Below are 11959 nucleotides of genomic sequence, written 5' to 3' on the forward strand. Positions count from 1 at the left end.
GAGCCAGGATGTATTAATACACAGCAGTATACAAACAGTAGATACTGTTATTGGATTAACAGGACAAAAATGTGAAAGAAGGAATTTCCATTATTAAAAGAAGTAGGCATTAAGATCTCACTGAATTGTATAAAGCTATTCCTACAAAACTATTGAAAATGATCCACTGAAAAAAAACTTTTCATTTAGGCTTGAAATCAGTTCCAGATGGAAATCTTCTGCAAGCATCCTAGTAGAAGTTAAGATGACAACCAAATGTTATAAAGGCAGATTTTCAAGTACAGAGTTTTTACTTTCATAAGGCACAGAAAAACATGTGGAAATTTCAGGCAATTCAGACAGTGATGGGCAAGTGGTAAGAACAAAAACCTCAGTAAGCTGCTAAATACAGCACCTAATGCTTGGCTTTACTAAACAAAACCTTTGAAAACAAAGAAGAGGTTCAGTTTGATGTGAGTGAGGAAGAACTACCATGTAAAGAGGCATGTAAAGAGAATATTGAACAGGTCAGGAAGATGATCCTCACTTGTATTTCTGAATAGATTTGAGAAGGGTATGCAGACTGAGGAAGATTATTTGAAAGAGCGTCAATCCCTGCACAAGCACAGGCCACCTACTTTACATAGGTGTAAGAGCAGCCACAAAAACACCCATCCATGTAATGTGGCTGCTCTCATGATCAAAGATGGTTTTATTACAAATTTCCAAAATCCAGGGCTATCAAGGCTGAAAAGCACTTAGTATATCATATTTGACACATATATGATATTTATCTCCTACAGACATTTATTTACTCTGAACACATGTATGCACACAAATATGAGTAAAACATACACTGTCCAAGCTGGAAGCCAGTAAAGGATACAACAAAAAGTATTGTGGGGGGGAATCGTAAGTGTGAAGCTCTAACTAGAGACCATTCTCAGAAGTATCAGAATGAGCTGTTTTCAAATTGCCGATTTTGTCTTTCCTTCAGGGAAAAACTGGCTGAAAGGCAGAAATCATACCTTATGGCTATATAAAAGAAATATATTCTTTGTATGTATGTATCACTAACAGGAAAGAAGAAACCAATGTTATTTCTGAAGTTTTACAGATGAGTTGATAAGTCTTTATCATGTCACTTTTATCATGGTGCCACCTTTATCTCAAAGAGGTGACACACATGCTCACTGCTGTACATACAAATAACAAAGAAAATTCCCCATACACCACTTCTTCCCTGAATGAGGTACTTTTATATCACTGTATTACAACACTATAGGATTATTATGCTGAAGATCTCACAGGCTTCCCAAAAGTAAGTCTCAGAACTATGAATCTCATAAATAACCATGATTAATCCCATGCTTTCCTGCAAGATACCAGCCAAGAAGATGGCCAGGAAAAACTTCATGCACAGCCTTCCTGGTGCTGGCATATTGCAAACACAGGAGCAACTGACATAATGGGCTATAACATGCAACATGGGAGATAGGAAGAGACATCAGCAATGAGGGCTGTGAGGGCAAAGAGAGCCCAAGCTTTTTGGGGCAGAACACCCACCCCAAATGTGGGGTTTGCCACAAGCAACCACCTGCAGCATGTTCACTGACCTGTTGTGGATGCTGAGAACTGGTCAGAGAAGAAAGTCAGATAAACTTTCCCAGACATTCCTCTGCGAAGTTTTGAGAAAGCTCAGAGGAAGAATTAAAACAATCCTGCAGCTGGTGTTTTGAACTTGTTTCTTGTAAGATGTTTAAAAGGGGGTGTTGTTTCTAATTAGTTGTTTCTAATTAGTGGTGTGAGGGTATTCATTAAGAACCAATCAGGTTCACCTTTATGGTAACTCTCTATAAAAAGAATGTGTGGTTTCTAATAAACTCAGCATCTTGCCTTCGAGACTTTGGAGTTTATGTGGCTTTATTCACCCATTCTTAATACAACAGCAACAACCTGTAGCAGAAATATTGTGTCCAACCTTTTAACAGGAACACTTCAGTGAGGCCTTACGCAAAAGGGACCATCATACAAGTAATTTCACACTTCAAAAGCTGCCATGAGTATTTCAGTAAATCAAAGGCTTCCCACACTGATGAAAACCAAGCATGCAGTGGAAGAACATCCTCCCCATGTCTGAGGAAGGAGCTGATTCAGTTACACATCATGCCTGTCCTGCTCTTGCAAAACACTGGCACCCTTCTTCCAAGGAACTGTAGGCAGGCTGCTATGGAAATCAGCAATACAACTGCCATGAGCATTACCCCAAGAACAATTTCTCTAAACAGAGAACAACATACAGTGTCGCTTTTCCAGCAGCTACACATTCTGAGAAGCAGTACCTCCACAAGCCTTCAGACTAAGAGCAGCAGCACCCTTTATACATTTGCTGCATGTAGCACACCAAATTATTTTTATAAAGTACTGCTTCATGGATTTTTACTTTCCATTATTTTGAAGTTTTAAACATCATTCTGAGATTGATTAGATTTGCAGACTCTAGAAGAACCCACATCCTAAATTGAAGGCTGCCTAGATACGTGCTATTGGTACATACAGTTATGCCTAATCAAGAGCACTTACTATGCTAAGTTTGCATAGTCTGAAACTAAAAAGTCAAACACTGTCCCTAATCTTCACACCAAATGGGCCCCAGTACTGTAAAAACAGCTGGCTTGTATTAGAGACCATAATTTTTATGTCTAGCACTACCCTGTAGTACTTACAGGAAAGTTTTCAGGGTTTTTCACAATTTCTAAATCCAAGAAGAGTATTTCAGATGTATGGTGGTAAGAAAATCTTTCAAATAAAAGATGGTATTTATGTAATTCCACCTTCTTTTTAAGCTAACAAAAAGCTTTGATAAACAGATGAGATTTGACCACAGGTTTCAAACACATAGTGGGACAATTTGTACACTCATAAATACAGGTTACTTCTATTAGGAGTATTTTTTAAAGATGAAGGACTAGCTTTTCTCATAGTAGCATCTCCAGCTACTTACATGCCATATACCTGCAGAAAGTGACATTTAGCCATAATTGCAGAACTTCAAAGTACTTCATGTTTTTTGCAAGCTTTTGTGCAAAGGTTGTTTTCAGCACTTTAAATGCCTCAAGAGAGAGATATTATACGTAGGAAGATCTAAAATACTTCTTGCCATCCAGAAAAGACAATTCTGCTGCCATAAAAGGAGGAATGTAAGTTAAGCTGGTGTATTGCTTTGTAACTCAAGCAATATTGACACTTGATCCATGAAAGCAGCCTCCTTGTCATCTAATTTCTCTGAAGCAGAACTAGTATTTAAAAGGCACAGAATCTTGTTTTTATATTTTTAGAGCCGCCCCTAGAGGTGCTTCCAGCTGTTTTTTCCAGATCTACCTGCTGGAAAGTAAGGTGCCCAAACAACTTTCCTAGAAAAGAATTAGAATCATGAAATGAGTTTCATAACTCCACATAGTATCCATCAACTTCTGAACATTGTAGAATATATTTTTAAAACAGGTGGATGTAGGAAGACAAATTTATGACAGAATTCTTCTTAAGACAGAGATACATGTATGTTTATGTATTGCAGGGTAAAAAGAATGAGAAATCTTGATGACGCCACTTTTGTGACTCTCATAACGTGAGGCAACAAAAACACCTCAATGATTTCCTTGTTGCTTCTTGTGCACTTTGAGGCCAACCTCAGACAGCCCAATAAACCAGAGTTTCTCAGCTAAATCCACAGATGTACCTGCAGAAGGAAGTAGTCTATCTAAGGATGCAAATGAATTCTTGTACATGAGTTCCTGCTTTAAATATGGGGAATTCATGGAACTTTTGGAGAAAAACGACACAAATACAGCCTTACCCAGACATTTCTCACATGCAAAAGGAATACTTTTCTGGCAGAAGTCTTCACAAGCAGCAGGTCTGTATTTCAAGGATGCAATTCTGAAGATTACTGAACAATTGCTGTCTTGGAAAGCACCTCTTTCCCCTCAAAAACACAGACAGAAGCTCTTTCATCAAATATCTTACTTCTGTCCTTGCAGTTCTCTCTGTGCTTTGTCTAGAAATGCAACTATTCACCTTTTCCTCTTTTCGAGGGTCATACATATCCTCTTTCTATCACAGCATAAAGAATGAAAAAGCAAACCCACTATATTTTACTGCCTTCTTTCAAGCAGTCTGGCTAGACCTTTATGACCCCAGCTACTTGTGATCTCAGGCTCACAGTTCTGCAGCCATCAAAAGCCTGTTGAGAAGGCATACAGGTGTATACACATAGTGGTCAGTACAGTATAGTGGTCAGTACTACCATGCAGTAACTAGCAGGGGAAATATTATGTCTTTTCATACTCTTTAGACTAAAAGGAAGATGATGGATAATGTTCTTGTAATTTTCCAAAATGAAAATTATGCCCAAATATTTTACTTTTCATTTCCCAAAATGCTGGGGATTTTTTTCCCCAAAAAAATGCCTTTGCTGCAGTTAGACAAATGAAGCTAATACGTAATAGTAGAGAGTTAACAGTAAAACCAAAAATCAAGTCTCATTTCAGAAAGAAAAAGTCACGGGTTTAAACATGACACAGGGTTTATAAAGAATTATATATGAAACTCAATAAAGAGCTGTACATAGACACACGGAAGCACAGCACAAAAACTACAGAATCTTAGACCAGAGAAAACAATCAACCGGGTATTAGATGTATCATATGATGGAATAATGCTTGAGATTAACCTTAGCATTAACCTTAGGATAACCTTAGAAAGAAGTATTGAAGACACATCATGAAGAGGTTAAAAAAGGCAGTAAGATGTGCATGAAAGGGCACGTTGTGCAGGAGCGTAGTGACAAATGGCAGTATCAAATCACAGTTAGCAACTGGATTTCTTCATTAATCAAAGCATGCAATGAGTACTCTGGTCCACCTACCAAAAATCAGAAGGTTTAGGGTTTTTCTAAATTAAGAAAACTTTGCAAACATCAATAGCATTGAAAACATGGAGAATAATACAATATATAATCACTGATGAGTAAGATCAGCTCTCCCTTTGGAGGTAAAGTAAGGTATTTAATGTAGTGAAAAGGAAACCTGAAGAATAAACTGAAATCTAAGCAATTGTAATTAAGACACCCCAAGGAACCAGCCCAGACAACATCACAACTGCATAAGGCAGTAAGTTGTGAAAAGAAGCATACCATGAACTATTACTAATAATGCTTAAGAATTAACTAGCTGAAAGATGAAGGAAACAGTGTAGAAAGAAATTGTCTCCTTGTGCATTCAATTATCCAGGAAGGTCCTTTCTTATCTCAGTGAGCTTAAATAATATGAGAGGTGATAATCATCAGATGTTGTCATGATTTCTATACACTTTGCTTGGAAACGCCTCTAGCACAGTTGCAGTATGTTTCCTCCAATAAAACCCCTTCACAAATGTCACTGTATTTGACAGAGAAGTTGCTCCAGCTGAAAAAGCATCAGAGTGGCTATTTTTGCATTTAGGTTAATGGAGTTGCTTAGTTTAGGGACGGGGAGCCCTGCCAGGAACTGAACTCCGGGAAGGGCCCTATCTTGCTCCATTCATGACGACCACATCAGCTCCTCAGCACTGTAAACCCAATTTGCTCTTGCATCCATTTCTCCAGCTGACTTTGAAAAGACTACTTCTATGTTTTACCTTTTTATCTTTTACATTTTACCTTTGCATTCTGCATCCATAAAGCTGTTTCATAAAAAAGTAAATCATATAACTTACAGAATGAGAACAGAGGCACTCCAAACATTAAAACCTGCAGAGACACAGACCTGATGCTGACTTTTACTCGAAACCTGTCTTCAGGGAGGAACTCTATACATGCATCACTGCATGTTTTGTTACTTGAAAAAAATTGCATGGCACTGACCAAACGCTTCACATAAATGTTTGCCATTTAATAACCAATTAAACAGTTCTGAGAAGAACTGTTTGTGAATTTTGCTGCATTCAGGGACATACAGCTGCGATACCAACTGCTAATGGATACAGGCAGACAGCTGTGAGTGATGAAACCTAAAGCTGCAAGACAACTGTAGAGCTGATGAATTTCCCCTCCTTTTTCACTTGAAAAAAATCTGATTAGCATAGATTAGTTCCCAAAGCCTGTTTATAATATCTATGAAATGATAGGCGATAGAGCAAAGCTCTTTCAAGCATAATTCTAATGACTTTCTTTAGGGGTCAAAAGCAAGTCAAAGAAAATCAATGCCCATTTGTGTTGTTGAAGCTGAAGCATACAGTTCATTATTCAGAACTGTTAAAAGAGTCAATCAAAACACTTTGGCATACAGAGAAACTAGAAAAAGCTATCTCACATAATTATGAATGAATATATATTTAGCAAATGCAAAACAGCAAAGTATTTTAGAAACAATTATATAATTAAGAATCAGTGTTTTATATTAAGACAAATATTAACAGCTACATTAAGTATTAATACCAAAATTTTAAAAGATTTGTAAATATTCTCATTTTCTTAATATTATACCTGTTGAAATCAATGACAATTTTACACTAAATTAAAAAAAAATAGCAAAATAGTCTTTACACCAAGAAAGAATCGGAGGACATGATTACTATCACTCATGATAGTCTGTCATTTGTACAAGATGATGAAATTCCCTTTAGTTTTTGACAGAAAGCAGAAGAAATATGAACGTCATAAACAGCACTCCCATTCTCACTTCTTTATGGTTAGCTGTTTTTACAATAAATTCAATACAAAAAGTGGAAGGGAAAAGGCATGTGGGTTTTTTTACTCAAATAGCTTTTATTCACACTTAAATCTGAGTCTATTTGAATAATTTGACCAAAAAGCAATATAAAATGCCAATATAAAATGTAACTTAAAATGCCATTTCTAACATCTTCAACATGAAACCAAGTACACTGTTCACTATTTGAAAAAACACACTGAGAATGAACAAAAAATAAAATAAAGCCAAACTTCAGAATAATCTGATGAATAAATTGTTCCTCCTCTCAAAAGCTCCATGTAATGAACACTTCAAAAGTGCTTGATGTTTGTCAGCTTTAAAAGCATACCTTTGAACCAAAATCTCAACCAAGGAATGAACACCCAAATCTAAGAGCAAGGAACAAACTTTATAAAAAAAAAATTAAAAATTCATCCCTGTTCCAGATGATAACCACCTGTGGAATTGAGCAATCAATCAATTGCACCCACAGCATCCCTGAAGCCATGAGTTCTTTCACAGACTCCGTATCCATGCCAGTATTAAAGCAGTAAAGCATCAGTGCCTTCACTCAACCCCATTTTACATAGGAATTTCAGTGGCTGTTGAAAAGCATCCTCTGAACACCGGTGTGGGACTTTCACTCTGCTCCAAGTTTTATTCCACACTGGGAACATCCACTGCCACCCTCAGGGCATGACTGTTTCAGCTGTGCTCAGTTCCTGGCATGAGGGACCTCCTGCTTTTCACGGTGGAAGATACAGCACAGCCTTTCATAAACCATCCATTCCTTATCTCTGAAGTGCCTGAGTGGCACAGCAAACTGCATCCAGCAGTTTCATTTATCCATGTTCTGGTCTCATGTGCAAAACCTTAATCCCAGTTTACAGAACATTTATGTTAAATAAATAAATAAATATATTACATATCTTTATATGTGTCTGTCAAAACTAATGCTACTCTCATGTAAGTATCACAGTGAAGAACTTTTATGGTTCTGCCCAACATTACCCAAAATAAACCAGAGAACAAATCATAAAATTAATCTCATCCCAAACACTCTTCTTGATTAGTTTTTCTCTACTCATTACTTTAATAAATTGAGGAGAGCAAGTCCCCAGGAAACAACCCAGCCCTTGGCTGCTGCAGCACCAGCTTCATCACACATCAGAGTGTTCCACCTCTTTTGGCCAATTCGAGCTAATTACTGACGAGAAGGCTTAGAGTCCCAAACGACAGTGACAGCCACAACTCAAGTCTGCAGTGGAAAAAAACTTTGTTTCTGTACCACATAGCTCCTCTTCTTCATAAGGGGTAGGCACATCACCTACTAAATCAATCTCTTAAGACTAAATCAATATCTCAAGATGAATAATAATTTCCTCCTTGGATAATTAAATACATGTGTGAATTTCCCTGGATGTATCTCCACTGCATTCCCTGGTGTTAATTATAGCTATATCTTTGAGACATGACCTGTTTTAAGTTCTGGGTTTTTTGGTTTTTGGTTTTTTTAATGTATGCTTTCTCTCTTTTCTGTGATCTGCAACAGGAATGCAGAAAATCTAGGTTGGCCACAAAAACAGTAAGGTTTTCTGACTCTTCCAGTTATGGCAGACAAAATTGAGCAAATACAGAAGTTTGTCTGTGTAATCATGCTGAGCCAGGGTCACAGCATACTGCCAGAGGTATATGTTGATGTAGCAGACTCATGTTGGGATTCAACCCAAACCAAATTCAGGCCTCTCTCAGGAAACCTGAACTGAAAGCACAGCCATGTGAAGGGCTAAGGAACAAGACACATTAAATCCATTTGATGTTTCTTGTAATTCACAACAACACTTTAGCTTTTTAACAGTGAATGCAAGCAGACCTGGTGATGACTACCAGAAAGAAATAATGACAGCTCAGGCACAAGGACCAGTGCTATGTTACAAGAATGAAGAAATGGTACTTGAGCGCTTCAGAGGGAAGAACTGAGAGCAGACTACAGTTCTTGTTTGTTAGCCTTAATATTCAATCTAAGATGAATAAATAGAAATTACATATTCAACTGCGTTGGACTGACTAGAAAAATCACGTTTAATTGTTGGTGTTTTTAATTTTGCTTATAGGTCTTTCTGTCAGTTCACGAAAGCTATGCCCAAAAAGCACGACTGAGAAAACACAAAAAAAAATTAGGAAAGAAAAGTAACTTCTGAGCTTGCCCTGAAATTTCTGAATCAAGGTCAACAATCTTCTCTAGTAAAGAGATTTATCTACAATTAAAACAAAAATGCAGACTATAAAGTTGAATATAGTGTGCTTTGGAAATCTCCGATTCAAAAGATACAAGCCAAGTGGAATACAGAACATTAAACAGGATTCTAGAATAGCCTTACAATGAAGTGTGTGATGGCCACGCCGGAATTTTTAAAATTAAGAACTACACAAATTGTAGAATAAAGTATTAATATGCAAGAAGGCTTTCTGACAAGTACCAAGTAAAAGATAAAGAAATGTGTGAAGGTAAAGGAAGTTGATTAGTATCTTAAAAGTGGATGTTTTTAATTACGTCTTTAAAGACCTCAAGTGTTACCTTCCCCTTTCTTTCAAGTTTCTAACTGAAAAAGCAACATTTTTTTTTTCTCAGATCTTGTTAACACTCAGTTCTTTAGCCACGTAAAAGAGGGGAAATCTGACTGTAAGTGAAAGTCTAAAGCACCATGTCCTTTAATTCAGTGATGGGGTCCTTCATTAGATTATCTCATAGCTATGGGACAAGATATGGCAAAAGCCAAATGATAAATCATTACATTATGTTTTCTTCTTCTCCAGGCAAAGAATGAGTATAACATTAGATTATTTTGAAAGACTAAAAAGGAAGAAGACTCTGCAATATGCATCACAAGTGACAAAGCTAATACCATTTTTAAACCCCGTTTATTCATATAATCAGGCATAAGCACTTACTTATGCTAACTGTGGAAACCTCAAATGTAATATATAGCCCAAATGAATTCCATTAGAGCATGCTTCAGTGTTTCATGTTCTCCCTTGCACATGCCTAGTGAAAGCCTGCCACTCTGCAACAGAGGAAGGAATTACTACAACAGAACCATAGGCAGACTTTGCCAGAAACTATACTTTTTTTGATATGAAGCAGAATAAGCTGAGTGTTTTAAGTAATGGATAGGTTTGCATCCCACTGTCTAGCAGCAGTTATTCTAATTGTGTTTCACAGCTTAATCAGAGAGATGGAAATATGAACATTCTCCATAAACTGCACTGAAACAAATGACACTCCCTTCAGGCAGATCACCTTCCACCATTACAGGAAAGGATTAGTTTATCTTTCAGCTATAAACTTGAGTCAGCTACACATTCACCATATTGACATCCCAACACTTTTTAATCTTATCATGTCAATCTTGCATCTACGTAAAAATGTGTATTTCAGTGCGTAAAAAGATCTCTTTCTGCTGACAACTCAAAGTGCATTAACCTGGGAAGCCTTGAGATTTCCACACACACCCACACACTCCTTTCAGTACAGATCTCACTGATTAGAAAACGAAATATCCAAAACTCAACAGACATTTCACACACAGTGGCATTTCTGCAGAAACATACATTTCCAACACTTCAACTTTTACTTTCATCACTATTAGCAAGTTATTTTCCCAAGTTATTTCCTACACACATACCATGCCCAGTGCCCCTGCTGAAACTACCACATTCACTGAAACTGAATGAGCTCCTAGTGAAACATCAGAGCTTAGCTGTAAATATGTGTAAATACTTTTATTCTGTGCCGCTTTCATGTTAGAATACAACATGCAACAAGGTCACTGTAACAGATTGCAGTTTTCAGGCTCATAGAGAAGACACTGAGGAAATCAGTAAGAGCAAACTTAATTAAGCAGTGTCTAAAGTTCTGCCTTCTCCCAAACCTGCCCAGAATTCACATCTCTATTCCCTGCATTTCAGAGTCAGGTCTTTTCACAGGTACGGGAAGGCAGGCAGCTTAGCTTAAACGCTATCACTGCTGAAAGGTGAACAGAACTCGTTCTTTGCAGCGTGACCGGTCTGCTCTGAGCTCTCCGAGTTTTCAGCTACAGATTACAGCCTCATGGGCCTCTTCCTTTGGAGTTCCTCTGAGAGAAGAATTAGTCCCCTGCCTGCAACCTGTCCTCCATACACTGAAATAAATTACAGTCAACTTTTCCCTTCATTGCCATGTCAAGTGTGGCAATAAATATCCACAGGCTAAAAGCAAACAAACAAGGCTGGACAAACCATAACCTCACAGCAAGAGCATCTCAAGGAAGAACACCAGGCAGGGCATAAGAAAGTTAAGGGCATAAAAATCAAAACTCCGGGTTCACTATCTGAATCCGTAAGTGCGTATGAAAGGCTAACATGCTTCTTGCATTCTCCCACAAGAAGCATTGATGGAAAGCAATTAAGGGACTCCTGCAATTTAGTTACAGCTCAGCAAAGAGGAGAAGGCATTTTACATTATGAAATGTCTGAAAAAAAGGCATCATCTCTTACAGTTGCAGAAGTGGGAAGCATTGGGACACGGAGCTCCCTTGCCGGCTATGCACCGGAGCACCGCACCGGCGCTCCGCCCGCGGCGGACTCCGGCGGAGTTGGAGCGGGGCTCCCCTGCAACCCTGGCCACCAATCCCCCGCACCTCAAGCCCCGAGAACTGCTGCTGGCGCCGCCGACCATCCTGCCAACGAACTGGCAGCAAGCGACCAGCAGCTGCAAAAAAAAGTCACTCGAGACGAAGGAAACGCAGCGAAAAGGAAGCAAGAGCTTACTTGCCAATACAGCACCGCCGGACGACCTCCTCGCAGCTGTGAAACGCTGTGCCGCTCGTCCTCCTCCCACCGCTCCGTGCTAGTTCCAAAATAATTCCTCCGGGCGCCGGCACATCCCCGGGCTCAGCCGAGGAGCGCAGGGAGCCCGGCCGCCTCGCCCCCCCGCCCGGTGCCCATGGTGTCAGCCACAGCCCCGGCAACTCGCGCTCCTTTCCGCCGGCGCTACCTCGGGGCGGGCCGCCGGCTAACACGGCATCGCACCCCGGCCGCCGCCGCCGGCTCGAACTCCGCCGCCGCGCTGAGGGGGAGCGTGGGGCTCCCGGCGCCCTTCCCGGAGACGGAGCGGGGGTGCCGGGCGGGGGCGTGCGGGGAGCAGCGCCGCCCCTCCGCGGCGGCGAGCGGCCAGGCGAGGCGCGGCGAGGCGAGGGGAGGCGAGGCGG

The 11959-nt window shown here is 39.6% G+C and overlaps 1 protein-coding gene across 1 annotated transcript in view; it reads right to left on the reverse strand.

Annotated features, from left to right (window-relative positions):
* Positions 1 to 11836, reverse strand: part of SNTG1 (syntrophin gamma 1) — a 309019-nt gene extending 297183 nt beyond the window's left edge. The window contains exon 1 of the mRNA XM_041473703.1: positions 11520 to 11836. The gene's annotated coding sequence lies outside the window, so the exon portion shown is untranslated. The remainder of the gene's footprint in view (positions 1 to 11519) is intronic.
* Positions 11837 to 11959: the final 123 nt, after the last annotated feature.

The sequence above is a fragment of the Pyrgilauda ruficollis genome, unplaced genomic scaffold (genome assembly GCF_017590135.1).
Source record: "Pyrgilauda ruficollis isolate IOZ18807 unplaced genomic scaffold, ASM1759013v1 scaffold30, whole genome shotgun sequence".
NCBI lineage: Eukaryota > Metazoa > Chordata > Aves > Passeriformes > Passeridae > Pyrgilauda > Pyrgilauda ruficollis.